The following is a 20,131-nucleotide window of genomic DNA, read 5'->3' as shown; positions in this document are numbered from 1 at the left end:
GCAACTGGGGTTATTTAACGTGCCCCCAATGTACTGTACGTGGGCGTTCTTGCATTTCGCCCCCATCAAAATGTGGCCACCGTGGCTGAGATTTGATCCCGTGCCTGCGGGCTTAGCGGCGCAATACCAAAGCCACTACGCTACTATGATGGGTTGGAAGTGTAACCAACATGTTTTGTATAATAATAATAAAAATGTTTGCAGAAAACTTTTTTTTTCCCCCAGTATTTGTACTGATCACCTATGTTTTATGAATTATCTATACCTGTGTTCTCCCCAGAAATTTTTGAGGAGTGGACATCTTGCAACTGGATAGCAGTTGCAAGATGAACGAAACCTCTCGCTTTTTTTTTTTCGATATGACCATTCTGCTATTTTAAATTGTAAATTAATCAATTTTGTATTTTGGATGCATAAACGAAACTAACGCAAGCCAGCAATGTGTCCTAGTGCATTCGCCAAACTTTTCCTGGACACAAAGTTCTACTGCTTGCCACTGTCAAAATGTGGGCGCAACAAGTGGCAGCGATTCAAATTTGCATCAGCCAATCGGAGCACTTCCTGTGTCCGTGTGGCAGCAATAATGAATCACATTATAGTTTTTAATTTTTTTATGTTCACTTGGTTTGCTGTTATTTCTGCATGGAGAAATACGGTGATGTGGCTATCTAAAGCTCAGATTTCTCCTTTTTACAATAGTTCCAAAATGGTGGCATTGCGTCAACGGAGAGTTGCACTAGTTGCACGCTCCACTGTGCAATGGCACAGCCAGATGGCAGATTTTCGACCCAATTTTTGTCAACAGCGCGCTAGGAAATTGTGGTTTTTTGAACTTACATGGCACTTTTCTTTCTAATATTTCTCCACGTGATAAAGAAACACTTGAGGATCGTGGAGGAAAGAGAGAGAGAGAGAGAGAAGAAACAAAATTTAAAAAATAATAAAATTTTAAAAAGGAATTCGAAATATTGAACGGTCAACTGGAGCAGCGGGTGGTAAACCCGGAGCGTTGGGCAGTAAACCAGAGCAGTGGATGGTAAACCGGAGCGGTGAACGGTAAATCAGAGTGCAGAATGGTACACCAGAGTAGTGGGTGGCATTTCCGCTGCTGCTCACCGTTGAGAGAACCCTGCTCTATGCTATGTTGGCATGATACACAGCACAGCATAAAGATGCAACTGTAGCAACATTAGTATACAGCATTCAGTACTGAAATACACTGCATGTTAATGCAGACAGGGACACAAAATCTTTTTTTGTCTTTCTTTCTTTTTTTTTAATGAACAGCTGTCAAGCTGTCAACGTAGCAAGTACGGAATGCAGCCTCAGTTGCTTGAGAGCAAAGCAATTACAACAGCTTTGAATGCAACAAATTCAAAACGTACACTAATTGCGGTGTGTGTCTGGGAATGAAACAGGTTATAGTACTACTACTGTGCTACTGGTGACAGCAGAAGACCAAGCTTATCCTCTGCCAAATACAAAGAAGCACAGAGTGAAGGACAACGGATGTGTCGACTTGATGATGTGTGCTAAGCTTTAAGCAACATGGTCACAGTGTGGCCTTCGACACCCATACTGGGTGGCTGGCATGCGCACCACTGGTTAGTGATGCCATACATCCATTACCTCTGATTTCCATGATATTCTTCTCAGTCACACTTGGAAGTCGCACTTGGAATATGTCTTGAACTAATTGCATTTAGGGTCACATAATCAATTGAAAATAGAGAATTTCATACTGGAATTAAAAAGATGACAGCTACCTAATAAGAAAAACTAGAGAGAGAAGATTTCATTTCAATACTCCTTTAAACCAAATACATATGAGGTCTGTTCGGAAAGTATGACCTACTTACCCAGGTGGCCTCAGGGTGCAAGATTATGGCATCCATTTTAATTAATTGCTCTGCTATATCACGGACTCTGGCCAGTGTTCCCATTGTCACGGAGGACAATGTTTGAATCTTAAATAAAGATGTTTACAGCACCCTGCTAACATACGATTTGATAATATTTAAGTTTTACATAATTTTTAAAAATTGCCTGTGGCAGATAGCATAATTCTTGTCATTGAGCTCGATTATTTGAAGAGGTGGGCATTACTGGGATAAGAAATCGAAACACACATGTAACTAATTAAAAACATTCACTAATTCACTTCTTAATTAGTTACATTACAGTACACATTACAATTTACCAATTGCAGCTGGTGAGTCATCCTCGTGTGGTGGTATAGACAGAATTACTTCTAAATTCTCGCTGAATACTAATAAATATAGGTAACTAATACTAAAATACATCTTCAACAAATCACTGAACGACAGTTATTTACCCGTAGATGGAAAAACAGGCAAGGTGATTCTACTTCATAAATCTGGAAATTCACGTAATACATCCATTGCTCTAATTTCCTTACATAAGTACTGTGCAAGATACAGTAAAACCTTATTATAAAGAAGTTGAACAGAAAGCCAAAATTACATTGCTATATACATGACTTCATTATATCAATTATTGCTTTTTACTGCAATATATGCCCAATGAGGCACACAACTTTAAACATGCATAGAAGACAGCATTGTGGCCTGTGGAACCACCAGACGACCACATATGTAATGAAATTTTAATAAGACAGAAAAAGGATTTTCGTCATGCACAACACAACTTTTTAGCATCTGATGTGATGGCCTTTATGATGGCTGCCTTCTGTTCCAATGTGATGGTCTTTTGAAGCAAAATGGAGACACGGTCAAAGAAAACAGCTTGCATGCTGTGACACGAGTTAAGTCAGTTGTGGACTAGCAGCACATGGCACAAAACACTTGATAAGGTTAATCAACTGCTCATACTAAAGCTTTTGAGGTTTGAGGCGTGCCCCATTGCTATTCGCCTATTCTGCCATTCCTGTGCCTTTTTCACCTACGGCGGCATGGAGAGGCAGCCAGGCTGTCACTCACCTGTCGCTGTGCCCTGGAAGAGCCAGTGGGCACTGACTCTGTTATCAGGAATCGTGCCTTCACATTTCAGGTCGTGGCAGTGCAATTGGTGTGACTGCGAGAGTGAGTGTAGAGAGACCTTTCTAGGATATCACAAGGTGCGCAGACATTTTCCCTCTCATACATCAGCCACTTTGGGTATCGCTCAGATGCGAGATTGTCTACAGTGCCTTGCACCAACAGCAAGTGCGTACCTTGTGTTGCTCCTCTGCCAAGCTGAAGAGCAGTGCCTAGTGCTTGTATGTGCTCATACTACATCGAGCTGCACTTGTCAGAGGCTCAAGCAGACGAAGATTGCCCTATCATGACTGCTTGATCAAAATGCACAGTGCGGCCTGTTGCATCGTGCCAGTCCTTCCAGTGTTGGTGCTAGCAGTCATATAACGCTACAAAATGCCACGCATATTTCCAATACAATAACTTGCGTTGCAGCAAGAGCCAGCATTTTAAAATGGTGGTATTCAGGTTGAATCTTGCCGTATTTCAGTATGCCAAGAATATTCCATATTGTTGTGTCCATATAATGCTATAACTAAAAAGAATCCCATCCTGTGTTGGGCTACGACAAATTTCCAGTGGATGCTCAATCTCTGCAAAAGTTCTTTTCAAGCGTTAAAGAAAGCCTACAAAACACGAAATCGTGTGGCACTTTTCCTGTGTTTTTGCGGGCTTCTTTCAGGCTTACAAAAACTTTTATGTAGCATGTATAGAGAAACAGAAAGATGGACCAGTAATTTTTTATGATGGCCTACAATTTTCTGATTGACAATTTTGCACTGGTTATAATATTTTAAAAGTTAAATAGTAATGAGTAATTATGTAATTAGTCAAAATACAAGAAATTGCCTGGCTTGCTAGAAGCGACGGCAAACAAAGTTACCTTGGTTCTGTCCAGCTACCTGGCACTTGCATACTTTTAAATTTTGGCAGAAGTTTCGTGGGACACTGTACAGTATACAGTGCAACTGATGGTGGTCTCGGTCTACTCTGGACCACTGTCAATTGCACTTTGCTCCTCGAAGAGGCAGGGCATATGTTGAGTGAGCTCCTGAACAACACTTTGCAATGGGGTTAACGTGGTTTAAATCATCAATCTGGGGCCTCAAAGAGGTGCGACATAATGCTAACGCATTTCTCTAACATTTACAGCTAAATCGCCACTGAATTTTGTCTTACCTTTTGCGCCAGAGACGAACATATTACCAGCGCAATAAAGAACACAACCCATCGTAGTAGAAAGGGCAGAGTTTAGCCTAATAAATTAAGCCATTCATTCAGCCAGGCAAAGCATGCTCTTCATTATCGGACTACAGGCAGCACATTTTTGTATTTTTGTTTATAGTAGTGGATTAGTGTGCTCTCTTCAATGATGCATGCTAACTACCTCAGTTGTTGATTATGCCTCAAAATATATGCAAAAAAAAAAATTTATGTATAAGCTTACCCAGATAGTCAATATTGTCACGTGGTAGTGACGGTTAAGAAGGCAGCAAAACTGTGATCAACAAAACGAGCGTTTTATTGGGTGAACTTGTGCCCTCAAAAACAGGCTACACTCAAAGAACAACGGTAGCGACGAACACATTCGGCGATCGCCGAAAATCTGATCAGCGGGTCAAGCGCTTCGGCTTTTATACAGCAGTCGTCGAATATTCCAGACTAATCGTTGGGACCCGCGGGCCTTCCACAAAGTTCTACACTATTCGCTTTACGCGATGAAATCAGATAACACAAGGTTCGGCGACAACAGACAGCGGATAGAAGCATTGATAACTTTCCAGAAACTTCGGATACATGCAGGCGCGTCCCGCGCTGTGCGATAACATTTGTTAGGCGGCGAAACGTGGTCGCCCAATAAAGATAAGTACATGTGTCAATATATATATATATATATATATATATATAGGAATGCATTAAAATTAAATGTAACTTTCTCGTCAGCGCCCGAAACTGCTGCATTGTGGCCACCAGATTTGAACGAAAGTGTGAGGAGAAAATATACTCATAGATTGTGAAATGCCTTTAAATGATTCTGCCAGACAGCTTGTAAGTGATCTTAACAGGAACATAATACTCACCTGTTCTAAGCCTACAAACAAGGCAATGTCTTATTTTTAATGATTTCTACATGAAAGCGAGGGAGCTGGAAGTCACAAATAGTGTATGCGTGCGCTGCGCTATATCAGTTTGAGATTAGACAGTACCGCTTCAGTTCTAGCATACCTCTATGCACTGCAAACTTAGCGAACTCAATTTAGCTCCTCTACACACATTGTAAACTGGAAAAACATACCCAAGAACATGTTTGCTCCACAATGACACTGCTGCTCCACCACTTCCAGCCCACCGCTGTGTGGTGCCCCCAGTTGTGACAGAAGGCATGTCCCGTGCTCCCACCAATTCCAACGCATGCAACAGGCTGCATCTTGTGCATTTTGATCAAGTGGCTGTGACCCTTCACTGTCATGACCAGGCCTACTGGTGACAGGGAGAGAGTGCAGCATAGCCACGAGGACACTTTTTGCGGGGAACCATTTTCCCACAGTATTGTGCTAGTGGCACCCTTTTTATGTTTTTGTGGGAGGATTGACAGATTGAGAGCGCTTTCTTGTTTCGGTGGATGGCAGTTGGTTGGTGGAGTGATTTGTCTGGTTAATTCCAATAACCAATGAGACTAGCCTATTAGAGAGGTGCGGAGTTCCCAGTGCCTTACAGCCTTCTTGGAGGGCCAAGCAGCTCCTAGCCTCACGAAACTGTGCAATAACAGGTCTGTGATGCCCTTAAATGTCCAGGGCTGCATGCGCTGCAGTGACGGAAGCAGTGCGTGTTTATTCCTGCCTGAAATGCTAGGTGGAACTTCTTTTGTGTTTGGGATAAAGACTTTCAATTGTTCCCCTTGAACGAGGAATTTTCAGTAAGCACGAGTCATAAGCTCAGGTTGAACATGTCCCTGACCTTTGTACACACCGTCCATTGCTACTACCAATTCAATGATTTAGTGAGGTCTTTGGACCGATGCCCAGCGCAGCCTTTCAGAAGCGCTGGTCTACTGGAAAGATGACCAAACTTGATCATTTGGAGGAAGTAAAAGTCGTAACAAGCGGGAGCTTTTGCTTTTCATGCTGTGTGGGAATGGTCATTTGTACAGTGCTGAGTGTTGATGGAGGCAAATAAACCAATCTTCGATAACTTAGGGCAATAGTGTGTTATAGCTATTAATGATGGTAGCTATGGCGGCTCTATTTTTGTTGACCTACCTAAAGCCTTTGACACTATAAATCACCAGATACTCTTTCTAAAATTGGAAGTAATGGGAATATCTGGTCCTGCCTTGCTACTAATCCGTAGTTACCTCCATAATAGAAACCAGGTGGTCAGTGTTTCTGGGACTTACTCAAAGCAAATAACTAATATAGGGGTACCACAAGGATCCATACTGGGCCCACTTTTGCTTTTAATTTATATTAACGATCTACCTAATTTCATCACGCACTATAATTGTTTGCTGTATGCTGACAATACTACAATATTTAACTCGGATGAAAGCATGAACTGCCTAGTAGATAAGCTTAATGCAGACCTTCTCAACATATTACACTGGTGTAAATTAAACAGATTACAATTTAATCCAGCTAAAACTAAGTTTATTGTTTTTACTTCACATCAAAGGTAATTAGTTCCTGTTCCTTTCATTTGCATGCCACAGTACTCGATCCAGGCTAGTGATGACTGTATATATTTGGGCGTCAGATTAGACAGAAACTTAAAATTTCATCAGCACATTTCAAACATAAAAAAAAAAAGATGTCCTACGGTATACGCATCCTCATTCGAGCTCGTCCCTTTTTTTCGCATTTTATTCTGTTATCATTGTATTATGCATTCATTCATTCACATATTAACCACTGTATAATTACATGGGGTAATACATACAGTACTCGTCTTGCGCCACTACAGATCGTCCAGAATAGAGCAATTAAAATAATAACTTTTAGCTCATACTACACCAATGCTAAACAATTATTACAAGCCAATAATATCCTTACAGTATCCGACATAATTAAATATAATCTAGTTATCTGGTTATATAAACATATCAACAATCGATTCCCCTTTTCTTTCATTCCATCTTCTTTCCTAGACAACACTAACAGCACTATATTTGCTTTTAAGAAAAATCTCATCTTACCTAAAGTTCGAACCAACTACAGCAAGCAATCTGTTCATTTCAGTGCTTTTTTATTATGGAACTGCTACCATTTGTTATAAAATTAACGATACTACATTCATTTATCACAGAATTCAAAAAGTTCCTTTTGAACTAATCGAGCCATACATAAAATTTTTTTTTGTATATGCCGTATAATGCCTGCGTTTGCATTTTCATTGGTTAATACTCAAGTTTATATCATGCTTATTAATCATGTATGAAACTGTTTAAACAAGCCCATTTTCTGTTCAATTTGTGTTCTACTGCTTTTAAAATTGCTGCCTAATTTGTTTTATAGTTGTATTTATTACTGTCGCTGCATTAACTAAGTTTACTTTTCCTTTCGTATATATCATGTACAGGAGGTCCCAATTCAATCTCCGACCCTCCTCCTGTATATTACATGTTGTAATAACTTCATATGTAGTAATAAAATTTGATTCTGATTCTGATCCTTACAGCACAGTGCTTGGTGCTGTTTGGAGGCTGAGCGTGTGTGCAGTGGTGTTCTAGACTACATGAGACAACGGCTGACACGGTCTTGCAGCTCGACAAGCCTGAACCCACAGTAGTCGGTACTCCTGTGAGTATATGAGACACTGCAAACTCTGTCATCATAACATAGACCCTCTGGTTTACCACATGATCATTTAATTCTAGGGGTATGCGAATATTGCCACTTGCAGTAGTGGGCACAGTGCAAGTGAAAAGGCAGGAAAGACAAGAAGGAAGAAGTGCGCGTGCTACCCCTGCCAGAAGACAACACAACGATTCCAAACTCCTCAACTGGTATGGATTGCATGATGAAGACCAAGTACACACTTCAGAACCCACGGGTTCCAAAGTCATTCCATGGTGACATGTTCGAAGACGTCAAAGACTGGATGGCTGACTTTGAGCGCATGATTCAGTACAACGAATGGGACGACACGACGAAACTTAGAAATGTCTATTTTTGTCTGGAGGACAGCGCATGTACGTAGTGCGTGTACGTTCGTGCTGATCGCCACGAACGAGCAGAACGCGTGATCGAGGCACGTGTCCAGCTTCCCAACGAAAGTGTTACCGCGTTTGTCAAAGACATGAGTGCCTCTTCAGACGAGCAGACCCTGGAATGACTGCAGACAAGAAGTTGCATCACCTGATGCGAGGAGTGAAGGAGCAGCTCTTCAATGGTCTTGTGCGGAGCCCCCTGAAGACTGTCGCCGAATTTTTATCTGAGGCTGTAAGTATGGAGGTGATGCTTCAGCAGTGATCGAACTTCTATGAGTGGCAAGTGAATGCGACATCCACTTCTGATATTTTCACGGCCACTGGAAGCAACAATGACAACCTCCGAGAACTTATCCGCAGCATTGTACGTGAAGAAATGCAGAAGGTTTACGGCGCGTTGCAAGCTACGGTGAGCTCCATTGCGAGTGCACCAAGCACTCCAGTCCACCTTTCCTCTTGCTAACGCCACACCTCAACCTACTGAACACTGCCATGCAACCTACGCAGAAGCCCTGAGACTCCCTGCTTCATCACTTCCGCTGTTTGTTCACGCCACTCATCAAGTTGCACTTTCACCAGCCCAACCAGTACAATACATCGCAGAATGACGCAGGCCTGCAGCGTTTCTCCTGCTGCTCCTCCTGTTGTGCTTCAGCCGGAGCAGCCAGTACACTATGCCGACAATCGATGCATGACCCCTCGGAAGTCGGATGTTCGGCGCACACCGGACCGCCATCCTCTGTGCTTCCACTGTGGTGAAGCAGATCATTTGTACCGCCAGTGCCTATACTGACGTCTCGGGCTGCGGGGCTTTTCCTCTTACTCGCCGCCACCCAGACCTGGCCAACAACCCCTGGATATTGAAGATTGTCTGGTTCAACAGCGCATGCCACCGCCTGCCATGTGACAGTCACGCTCGCTGACAGTCAGGCGATTCTCACCACCACCCCAGCGATATTTGAGTGCACGATTGCCAAGTTCCCACTGGGAAAACGAACTTCAGTGATCTTCGGAGGTGAGGCTGCTGGTAGTCGACGTGCTGAAGACCTCCAATCGACGCGAACAAAGATGGGCACTGATCCGACGTCAACTGCAGCTGAATGGAATGACTGGCTTTTGCTCGACATACCGGTGGTGATAGATGGATGGTTATGCGGTTAGCACTTCAGTGGATACCGGTGCTGACTTTTCTATCTTAAGTGGAAAGATGGTGATGTTTCTGAAGAAAGTAATTACCCCTTGGCATGGCTTACAGGTTTAGACGGCTAGTGGTCACGTCGTTACTCCACTGGGAACCTGCACGACTAGAGTTTGGATTTGAGGATCGACATTCATGGCCAGCTGCCTTGTCCTACGCGAATGCTCCCATGACGTCATTCTTGGGGTTGACTTTCTGTAAGAATACGGTGCTGTTATTGACCTACGGGAAGGTGTAGTCACCTTCTCAGCCGACCTAGCAATGGAGGGGTACTACAACAACTGACGTGACGACGCGCTTCGTGTTTCCGCCAAAAGCGTTATGCTTCCTCCATGAACCAGTGTCCTCGTCGAAGTTATGTGTAGTGAAATGCGCGAAAACAAAGTAGTTGCAGAAAGCAACTTATCGCATCTACTGACACAAGGTGTTTGTGCGGCTAGGAGTGTGTAACAGCTTAGTAATGACCATTTTCAGTTGCTTGTCACCAACTTCAGTTCGAAATTTTCGAAAATCGACTCTAACAGTCAATGCTTGATTTTGAACCCGAATCAAATTGTCCCTATTGGAAAGTCATAATACTATTCAAATACTTTTTGAATACTTTACGTCATCTACTGCACACAATCAAACATGAAATTGAATCAAATTCAAACATACCGCACCTTGACAATGCTTTCAGCAGCGTGCCAAATCATGCGGCGCTGCCCCCGACCAGCATTTCTGACCCTTCCATAGAAGAAAAGCTTAGGAGAGACCCGTATAAAGTTGCAAGGGCGATCCCAGATAGCCACAACCATCCAATAGATGTACCAGATTGATCCAAACATCCAGCGAAAAATGAAATGTCCTATGGACATCCTTTACATGCACATACATCTAAGGGACATACAATGGCATCAAAGTTGGATGTCCAACATCCATTTAGTTCGTTCATCAGACGTAGAGTGGACAAAATCTTGGATGTCTATAGAAGGCCTCTACAAAGAGTACTTTAGACGTACATTGCACAAAGTTTTAGAGGTCCATGGAACTCCATAAAGTTTGTACTTTAGATCTGCATTGTAGGCCCCCCAAAACTTTTGCAATATATGCACCCTTCTATGATTTTGACGTGGATGATGCTACGCAGTTGGTGCCTGTAGTTGTAGTTGCCTGTAGTGTATCACGCTGTATAATCAGTTCACATGTAATGGATGTCTATAAGACGTCTCATCCTCTCGCTGGACATCGATCGATTGTTGCTACTTCAAAAAATGGATTTTGCACATGAAATGTATGTTTTTTCAGTACAACAAAATTCATAAGCAGTGGGCAAAGTGAAAGAAGAATGTACTACATGCGCCCAAAACTTTTGTCTTGCAGATTCTGAGTATTGTAGACTTTTTTCCAACTTTGGAAAAGTAATTGAAAAGCAAGGTAGAGTATATTCAGGAATTAACTGATATATAGCAGAAAGAAAGCTCATGTAAATTCTATGAAGGGACTCTACTTTTGTTAAGCACCACCAAATGTTGTAAAACGGCGACAAACCTCACATGTGCAAGTTATTGTGTGGCCTCCAATACTTGACACTCAGTCTTGGAGGCCATGTGCGTCAAATGCAAGGAGCCGGAAGCATGCCACAAATGTCGCAATGAATGAAAAATGACGTTTTGAGATGTTAGAAAAGTTAAATGATTTAAACAGATTTTACATAGCATCATCATCATCATCAGCCGGTTTTATGTCCACTGCAGGACGAAGGCCTCTTCCTGCGATCCCCAATTACCCCCATCCTGCGCCAACCGATTCCAACTAGCACTCGCAAATTTCCTAATTTCGTCTCACCACCTAGTCTTCTGCCGTCCTCTACTGTGCTTCCCTTCTCTTGGCACCCATTCTGTCACCCTAATGGTCCAATGGTTATCTAATCTGCGCATTACATGACCTGCCCAGTGCCATTTTTTCTCTTAATGTCAATTAGAATATTGTCTATACCCGTTTGCTCTCTAATGCAAAGTGCTCTCTTTCTGTCTCTTAACGTTATGCCTAGCAATCTTCGTTCCATCGCTCTTTGCACAGTTCTTAACTAGTTCTCAAGCTTCTTTGTCAGTCTCCAAGTCTCTGCCCCATATCTCAGAACTGGTAAAATGCACTGATTGTACACCTTCCTTTTCAATGATAACGGTAAGCTTCCAGCCAGGAGCTGACAATGTCTGCCATATGCGATCCAACCCATTTTATTCTTCTGTGAATTTCCTTCTCATGGTCAGGGTTCCCTGTGATTAGTTGACCTAGGCAAACGTACTCTTCACAGATTCTAGAGGCAGACTTGCGATCTTGAACTCTTGTTCTCTTGCCTGGTTATTTATCATTATCTTTGTCTTCTGCATAGTAATCTTCAGCCCCACTCTTACACTCTCCCTGTTAAAGTCCTCAATCGTTTGTTGTAACTCGTCCGCAGTGTTGCTGAATAGAACAATGTCATCGGCAAACTGAAGGTTGCTGAGGTATTCGCCGTCGATCCTTACTCCTAAACCTTCCCAGTTTAACAGATTGAATACTACTTCCAAGCATGCAGTGAATAGCATTGCAGAGATTGTGTTTCCCTGTCTGACCCCTTTCTTTATAGGTATCTTTTTGCTTTTCATGTGTAGAATTAAGGTAGCTGTAGAACCTCTGTACATATTTTCCAAGGTGTTTATGTAAGCGTTCTGTACTCCTTGATTATGCAATGCCTCTGTGACTGCTGGTATCTCAGCTGAATCAAATGCTTTTTCGTAATCTATGAAAGCCATATAGAGAGGCTTATTGTACTCTGCGGATTTCTTGATAACTTGATTAACGACATGGATATGATCCATTGTAGAGTATCCTTTCCTGAAGCCAGCCTGCTCCCTTGGTTGACTAAGGTCCAATGTTGCCCTTATTCTATTGGAGATTATTTTGGTAAATATTTTATATAATACTCAGAGTAAGCTAATGGGCCTATAATTTTTCAGTTCTTTAATGTCGCCCTTTTTGTGGATTAGTATAATGTTTGCATTCTTACAGTTTTCTGGGACCCTTGCAGTTGATAGACACTTTGTATAGAACGCCGCCAGTTTTCCTAGCATTATGTCTCCTCCATCTTTGATTAAATCGACTGTTATTTCATCCTCTCCTGCCGCTTTTCCCCGTTTCATGCGTTGCAAGGCCCTTCTGACTTCATCTGTAGATATAGGAGGAGTTTCTGTATACTGTTCATTATTGTTTCAAATAGAGTACTCCTGAGTCCTCTGGGTACTGTACAGGTCAGTATAGAATTCTTCGGCTGCTTTTATTATACCTTCGAGATTGCTGATGATATTACCCTGCTTATCTTTCAGTGTATACATCTTGGTTTGTCCTATGCCAAGTTTCCTTCTCACTGATTTCAGGCTGCGTCCATTATTTACAGCTTCTTCAGTCTTTCTCACATCATAATTCCTAATATCACTTATTTTCGCTTTGTTGATCAGTTTTGACAGTTCTGCGAATTCTATCTTATCTCTTTGAGTTGGACACTTTCATTCTTTGTCATTTATCTATTAGGTCCTTTGTTACTTGGGAGAGCTTGCCTACTGGTTGCCTTGGTGCCTTGCCTCCCACTTGAATTGCTGCCTCTGAAGCCAGCCTTGTTACGGTTTCATTCATTACCTCTATGTCATCATCATCATCTCTCTGTTCTAAGGCTGCATATTTGTTTGCAAGCACCAGCCTAAATTTGTCTGCTTTTACCCTTACTGCCTCTAAGTTGACCTGTTTTTTCTTGACCAATTTTACGCTTTCTCTGTTCAAATTGAGATGAATCCTGGCCCTCACTAACCAATGATCACTGCACTTTACCCTACCTATCACTTCTACATTCTGCACTATGCCGGATTGGCAGAAAGTATGAAATCAATTTCATTTCTTGTTTCACCATAAGGGCTTTTCCAGGTCCATTTTCTGTTGCTACGCTTCCTGAAAAAGGTGTTCATTATTCTCAGCTTATTCCTTTCTGCGAATTATAGAGCATCTCTCCTCTAGCGTTTCTAGAATCGACACTGTGGTTGCCAATTGCCTGTTCACCCACCTGCTTTTTCCCCACTTTTGCATTGAAGTCACCCATTACTACTGTATACCGCGTTTGTACTTTTCTCATCGCTAATTCAACATCTTCATAATACTGATCTACTTCCTCATCGTTGTGGCTGGACGTTGGAGCGTAGGTTTGTACTACCTTTAATCTATACCTCTTATTGAGTTTGATTACGACTACTGCTACCCTCACGTTGATGCTGTAGAATTCGTCAATGTTTCCTGCTATGTCCTTATGGATTAGGAATCCTACCCCGTTGTTAGGTTCTACTGGCCAAAGGCCGGCAGCTACGCGATGAAATCCAGGCCGATTTGCAGAGCAAAAAGACGACGCTTTATTTCCAGCTCGAAAATATATATAGAAGAGAAAAGAAAGAAAGAAGGAAAGAGGGACCATCGACGCATGCACGGAGAGGCACACGTGGCTCCGAATAGGTTATCTGCAGCATTCCTTTCCCCTAGTAGCCGTAGCGCTCCACTGGCTTTCTGGTTCTCGTGGACTGACGTAGGTCAGGAACAGGTCCTTCGGGAAGGTCTTGAGCCTCGTATTTCGGTGCCCCTAAGGTCGTCGGAGGCGATTCCTCGGGACTTAATATTTCTATGCTTCCATCTGTGTCTGATGAATGTTTCCAGATCTGGTCGACATGGCGTCGAACGACACCGTCCTTGGTAGCCACAGTGACTAAACAGGCACCACTCGTCGATTTTACTTTGCCTGGTGTCCACTTTTCTCCTATGCCGTAGTTGCGCACATAGACGGCATCTCCAGGGGTGAAGTACCAACTGGCGGAATCAGCTGGTGGATTCTTGGGCTTTTCGTGGCTCCTGGGAGGAAGACATATATCTAGTCTTGTACGCAAACGGTACCCAAGAAGAAGTTCAGACGGTAAAAACCCTGAAGCCTGTTGCGAATTTCTGTAGTTACAAAGAATTCTAGCCAAAGCAGTTTCCAACTCCACACCAGGCATTCTCTTCAAGCCCTCCTTGATAGTTCTCATGGCCCGTTCGGCGAGACCATTGCTTTGAGGGTGATAAGGCGGGGTGCGAATATGCTCGATTCCATTTTTCTGCACAAATACAGCAAACTGTGAACCGGTAAAGGGCGTACCGTTATCCGTAACTATGGTGCGGGGCAACCCAAACCTGCTAAACAAGGTTCGCATGCAACCAGCAGTTGCATTAGCGGTTGCTCGAGATACTGGAATGGCTTCTATCCAATGGCTGTGTGCGTCGACGATTACCAACATCTTGTTTGCAATGGGCCCTGCGTAGTTGGCATGCAGCCGTGACCACCTCTCTCGCGAAATCGGCCAGCTAATGGGGTTCCGTGCAGGTGGCATGGGCAGAGCCTGCACGCAGCTTCGACAGTCTGAGACCATTCTACAAATGTCTCGATCTAGACCTGGCCACCAAAATCGAGCCCTCACCCTTGTCTTCATCGTAGATGCCCCCTGATGAGACTCGTGCAGCATCTTCAACAGTTTCTCACGCGCCTCACTTGGTATCACCACATGATGGCCCCAGTACAACAGCCCCTTCTCTACAGAAAACTTGTGTCACCTTTTCCAGAATTCCGCCATTTCTCTGCTGTCATCTTCTACGACGGAGGGCCGCCCTTCAGTCACGTACCTGCATATCGTTTGCAAAAAACCGTCAGCTGCTGCGAGTGCTTGAATCTCTTGGTGGGAAACCGCTGGCTGGTCCCATTCGTCTATGATAAGCACCATTTCTGACAGAACTTCGGTTTCCGCTAGCGGCTCCTGCAGCGATTGAGGCAAATGGCTTAGAGCGTCAGAAATTAGCATCTGTTTGCCAGGTTTACAGATCAGCTTGTACTGGTATGCCCCGAACAAAAGCGCCCAGCGCTGAATTCGGGCGGCAGCCATGAAAGAAGTTTGACGATCCTGTCTGAGAAGGCCCAACAAGGGGCGGTGGTCTGTTACAAGCGTGAACTCCCGTCCCAACAGGTAATCACGAAACCGTGTCCCGCCAAATACCAGGGCTAAAGCCTCGCGCTCAATTTGGGAGTATTTTCTCTCTGCTGAGGTGAGCGTTCGTGATCGGAAACCAATTGGCCTGTCTTCACCATTTATTCAATGGAAAAGGGCAGCACCGACACCGTAAGGCGACGCGTCGCATTCCAACATCAACTCCAGCTGCGGATTAAAGTACGTTAGCACTGGGGCTGAACACAAAGCATCCTTGGCCTTCTGAAATGCTACGTCTTCTTTTTCATGCCAAACCCATTTTGCACCTTTTTCAAGAAGGCTGTACAAGGGTGCAAGTATAGTGGAAAGATTTGGCAAAAACTTATTGTAAAATGTAACCATTCCCACAAAGGATCGCAGCTCAGCAACATTTCGCGGTGAAGGGGCTAGCCTGATTGCATCCACGTGCTTCTCGAGTGGGTGCAGCCCTTCAGCATCGATACGATGGCCAAGATATGTCACTGATTGTTCACCAAACTTGCACTTGTCGGAATGAAGCTTGATACCGTTCTCGCGGAAACGCTGTAGCACAGCTTGCAGGTTTACGTTTTCAGCATCGCTGCTCTTGGCTATCAGGACGTCGTCTAGATAAGCCTGGGTCCCTTTTAGTCCTTGCAGCACAGATTCAATTTTCCATTGGAATATTGCTGGAGCTGATGCGATGCCAAATGGTAACCTGTTGTAGCAAAAGAGCCCCTTTTGTGTGTTTATCACTGCTAATTTCCGCGAGTCTTCATCTAGCTCGACCTGATTGTAAGCATTGCGAAGGTCTAAAATACTGAATTTTTTTCTCCCACACAGGTTTGCAAAAATATTGTCTATGACAGGCAAGGGGTACTGCTCAACATCGCACACAGGGTTTAGTGTAACTTTGAAGTCCCCGCAAATGCGCACTGTTCCGTCCTTCTTCAAAACTGGCACGATGGGCGTTGCCCATTCGGAATGAGGGACTGGAGATATTATACCACCTGAGACTAATCTGCCAAGCTCCTTAGACACTTTATCACGAAGTGCAAAAGGAATTTTTCTTGCCTTGAAGAACTTGGGGCTTGCTCTGGTCTTGATGTGCAGTCGGGCTGGCGGGCCTTTCATGAGACCAGCGCCTTCAGTGAAAAGGTCGGAGTGTTGCTGGAGCAGCGTCGGCACTTCCTCCTAGGCTTGTTTTGACACAAGAGCCAAAACAAGCTCAGCACCTTAATGCGTTCATCTGTTAATTTTTTCAGCAGGTCCCGATCGCATAGACTGGGACCATTGCAGTCTAAAACTGTCAGACTGCACTGCACTGTTGTACCTTCATAAGAAACTGGCATTGTCAGTGCACCCAGAAGCGGCAACTTTCCGAGATAGCATGAAAGCTGTACTTCCGCCTTTTGGAGCTGCGGTCATCGGTGAGAGTGCAATTTGTAAATGCTCTTGGGAATGACACAAACAGGGGAGCCAGTATCGATGTCCATCATTATTTCGATGCCATTCCACGCAAACGATTTCCTGATGGGCGGTGGTCCAGATGGGCGTGGTGGTTCCTGATGGGTGTGGTGGTCAAGGACCAGATTTGTGATGTGCTGCTATCACTCTCTTCGGTTTCCGTCGCCTGAGCAGTTACTGCTAGCATTTTGCTTGTTTCATTTGCCGCACACATTCTCGCTAAATGCCCTGGCCGTGCACACTTGTAACATTTGCACTTGATTAGCCAACAAGCATTGGTCTTGTGACCACGCTTACCGCAGCATTTGCACTGTTGCACGCCTTGCGACTTCGCGTGCGATTCGTATTGACCAGAGAGCTTTAGCAATCTTGCTTGTTCTTGGTCCGCAACAATACCTTGCGAATCGCGTTCAGCGCTCTCTGCGGCAAGGGCAAGAGCCTCGGCTTCTTCAAGATTCAGATCTTTCTTCGCTAGCAGCTGCTTCTGCACATTCTTGGATCTGACGCCGCACACAATACGGTCCCTTATCATTCTGTCCAGCATAGTTCCAAAATTGCAGTTGTGTGCCATCTGCCGTATTGCCACTATGAATGCATGTACAGATTCCCCTTCTTGCTGGCAGCGATGGAAGAACTTGAAACTTTCAGAAATTTCATTCGGTACCGGGTCGTAGTAGCTGTTTAACGTCTGCACAACTTCTTTGTAGGTCAGGGCGTTAGACTTTCGCAGGGCTACCTTTCCGTTCAAAATTTCTATTGTCCTTGTTCCAAGCGCAGCTACCAGACGGGCTCTTTGCTTAGCATCGTCCTTCACATCATTCGCTTCGAAATAGGCTTCAACCTTGACTAGGTATGCCTGCCACTTACTTTTTCGTCTTCAAATTCCGGTTGCCTGTGTGCCATGGTCGGTGGTGGGCTCCTTCTGCTTGGCTTCCTTGCTGCAGCAGAATCCTCGTCGCCACTGTTACGTTCTACCGACCAAAGGCCGGCAGCTACGTGATGAAATCCAGGTCGATTCGCACAGCAAAAAGACGACGCTTTATTTCCAGCTCGGAAATATATATAGAAGAGAAAAGAGAGAAAGAAGAGGGACCATCGACGCATGCGCGGAGAGGCGCACGTGGCTCCGAATAGGTTATCTGCAGCACCCGTATTGCTTCTTATCCGGGAGACCTCTATAGCAGAGGACATGGCCATTATTCAGCAATGTGTAAGCCTTACCAGTTCGTCTAATCTCACTAAGGCCGATAATATCCCAAAGTCTGATAGTTCTTCAAAGAGTTCTGCTAAGCTAGCCTCACTCGAGAGGATTCGGGTGTTAAATATTGCAAGGGTCAGTTTCGGTGGCCTGTCCGGACCCAGAGATTCTTAGCACCCTCTGCTGCGTTGCAAGTCTGACCGCTGCCTTGGTCAGGTGCTCCGCAGCTGCTGGGCACTGAGGGCCATTGGTTCATTGAAGATATCATTAGAAAGGTTGCGGCCGAATACTGCACCAGGGAGGCCAATTCCTGTTCTGGTGAGGGAGTGTCTTTGTTCAAGCTTAGTGGGCCTTCCTAATTTGGTTGTACCTGGATTAGTATAGCCCCACTCGCTCTCGGCATCTTTCGCCGGTGTCAGGCGTCACTCCAAGCCTGCATTCCATAGCATTATTGCCAATTATCAATTAGTCTCAGAGTCACGTGCCTGTCATACGTCACCATAACTGCCATAAGCGCAGCCATTGCAATGGCACAGCAAGCAAGCGTATGCGGGCATGTGCTTGGCGAGTGCTTGGCACGTGCGAGCTGGTGTTCCAGTGCTGGCACTAAGCTGTGCTCCTCTAAGCCGTGCTCCCTCAAGGGCTGCAGAAGATAGCAAGATAGTGGCAACCTTTCCTTTCTCACAATGAACCACTTCTATGTTGCGGTGCTAATGTGCTGTGACACTTCACTTCTTATTCTCACTGTGTCTGCAGTGGTGTACGGTCGCCAGCAGGCACATGCTTTTCAAGGTATGCCGGCGGTTTGTTTTCAAACTTTCTTCTCTTCTATGCCGGTAATGAGTGCTTAGCATGGGTCAGAAGAGCTGATGCATAATGCAAATGCACAACGGTTTTGGCAATACCTTTCAAGGTATGAGGGCTGTGTTTCTTGTCGGAATACTATTAAACTGAGCCAATTGGTGCATGGTTAAGACAAGTTTGAACAGCTGAACTGCAACCCGAAACAAATGGCGATAGACAAGCGACGTTCTTGTCTTTCTCCCTTTGTTCCGTGTTTCATTTCAGCTTCTCATACTCGTCTTGGTCTTTATTGCAGTCTGCAGGTTTTGTGCATAACGGCACAATGGTTTCAGTGGTTCTGGCACACGTTTTTGATAGTGGTGCTCGGTGTTGTGAGGTAGTCCCCATTCATGTATTGCTTTTGTTCTGTCTGCTGGTGGAGGTCTTTTGTAATAAGGGCTGTCTGTAGAGCTAAGTGATCTTTTGCACGCTTTGTTGCTCCTCTGTAAGTTTACATAGCTCCTGTGTATAGCGTGCAGTATTACGTGCTTGTATCATATGTAGGCACAAGCCATGTACTTTCACGTGTTCTTGAACAATCAATCCTTTTGCACATTATATAAAGCTTCACTGTGCTCTACTGCTTGCAAAGATAAATTTCATTGTCAGTGCTACTGTTTAAGCAGATGCCTTAGATTTGCTTCCATGATAAAGGAGATGCTATAGCTGTGGATTTCAACTCTGTGATTTTAACCTAATCACTGAGTTTAGAGAAGCTGAAAACCGGTTACTTTAGGCAGCTTGGACTACTCTCTATGTCTTACCCCCTCATTCATAAATGTGCCTTAACTTGAAGCCTGTGCTTGATTTGGTCAAGATAAAGGCCGACGTGAACATGCCCAAGGAAAGGAAATTAGTGTCTAGGGCATGTTCATGCCTATCATTATAGTGACAACGTCAAGCATGGGCTTCAAGTAAGGGCGCATTTCTGAATGCGGGGTAAGTAATAAGCAATGTGTTTGCATAGTTGTAAAGATTCTGTCCTCTTTTTCACGTTTAGGATGCTCAAGCCAGCCAGCAAGAGAGTGATCTTCCAAGTACGATTCGCTCTTCAGCCCCACATAGCATCGTCCCATGTGCCTTTAGGAGTGCTGACAAATTTTCCTCTTTTGAAACATGTAGCGGTCTAACTTGCATCTACAAGGCTAAACCTCACTGTCTTCAGTGTGCAAAAAACAAAAAAACAAAAAACTTCTC

General features: G+C 44.2%; 1 protein-coding gene across 1 annotated transcript in view; it reads right to left on the bottom strand.

Moving 5' to 3' along the window:
- Positions 1 to 20,131, bottom strand: part of LOC126545225 (WD repeat-containing protein 11-like) — a 289,213-nt gene that overhangs the window by 60,875 nt on the left and 208,207 nt on the right. The window lies entirely within an intron of this gene.

This window comes from Dermacentor andersoni, chromosome 1 (genome assembly GCF_023375885.2).
Source record: "Dermacentor andersoni chromosome 1, qqDerAnde1_hic_scaffold, whole genome shotgun sequence".
NCBI lineage: Eukaryota > Metazoa > Arthropoda > Arachnida > Ixodida > Ixodidae > Dermacentor > Dermacentor andersoni.
This window is presented reverse-complemented; position numbering and strand designations above follow the sequence as displayed.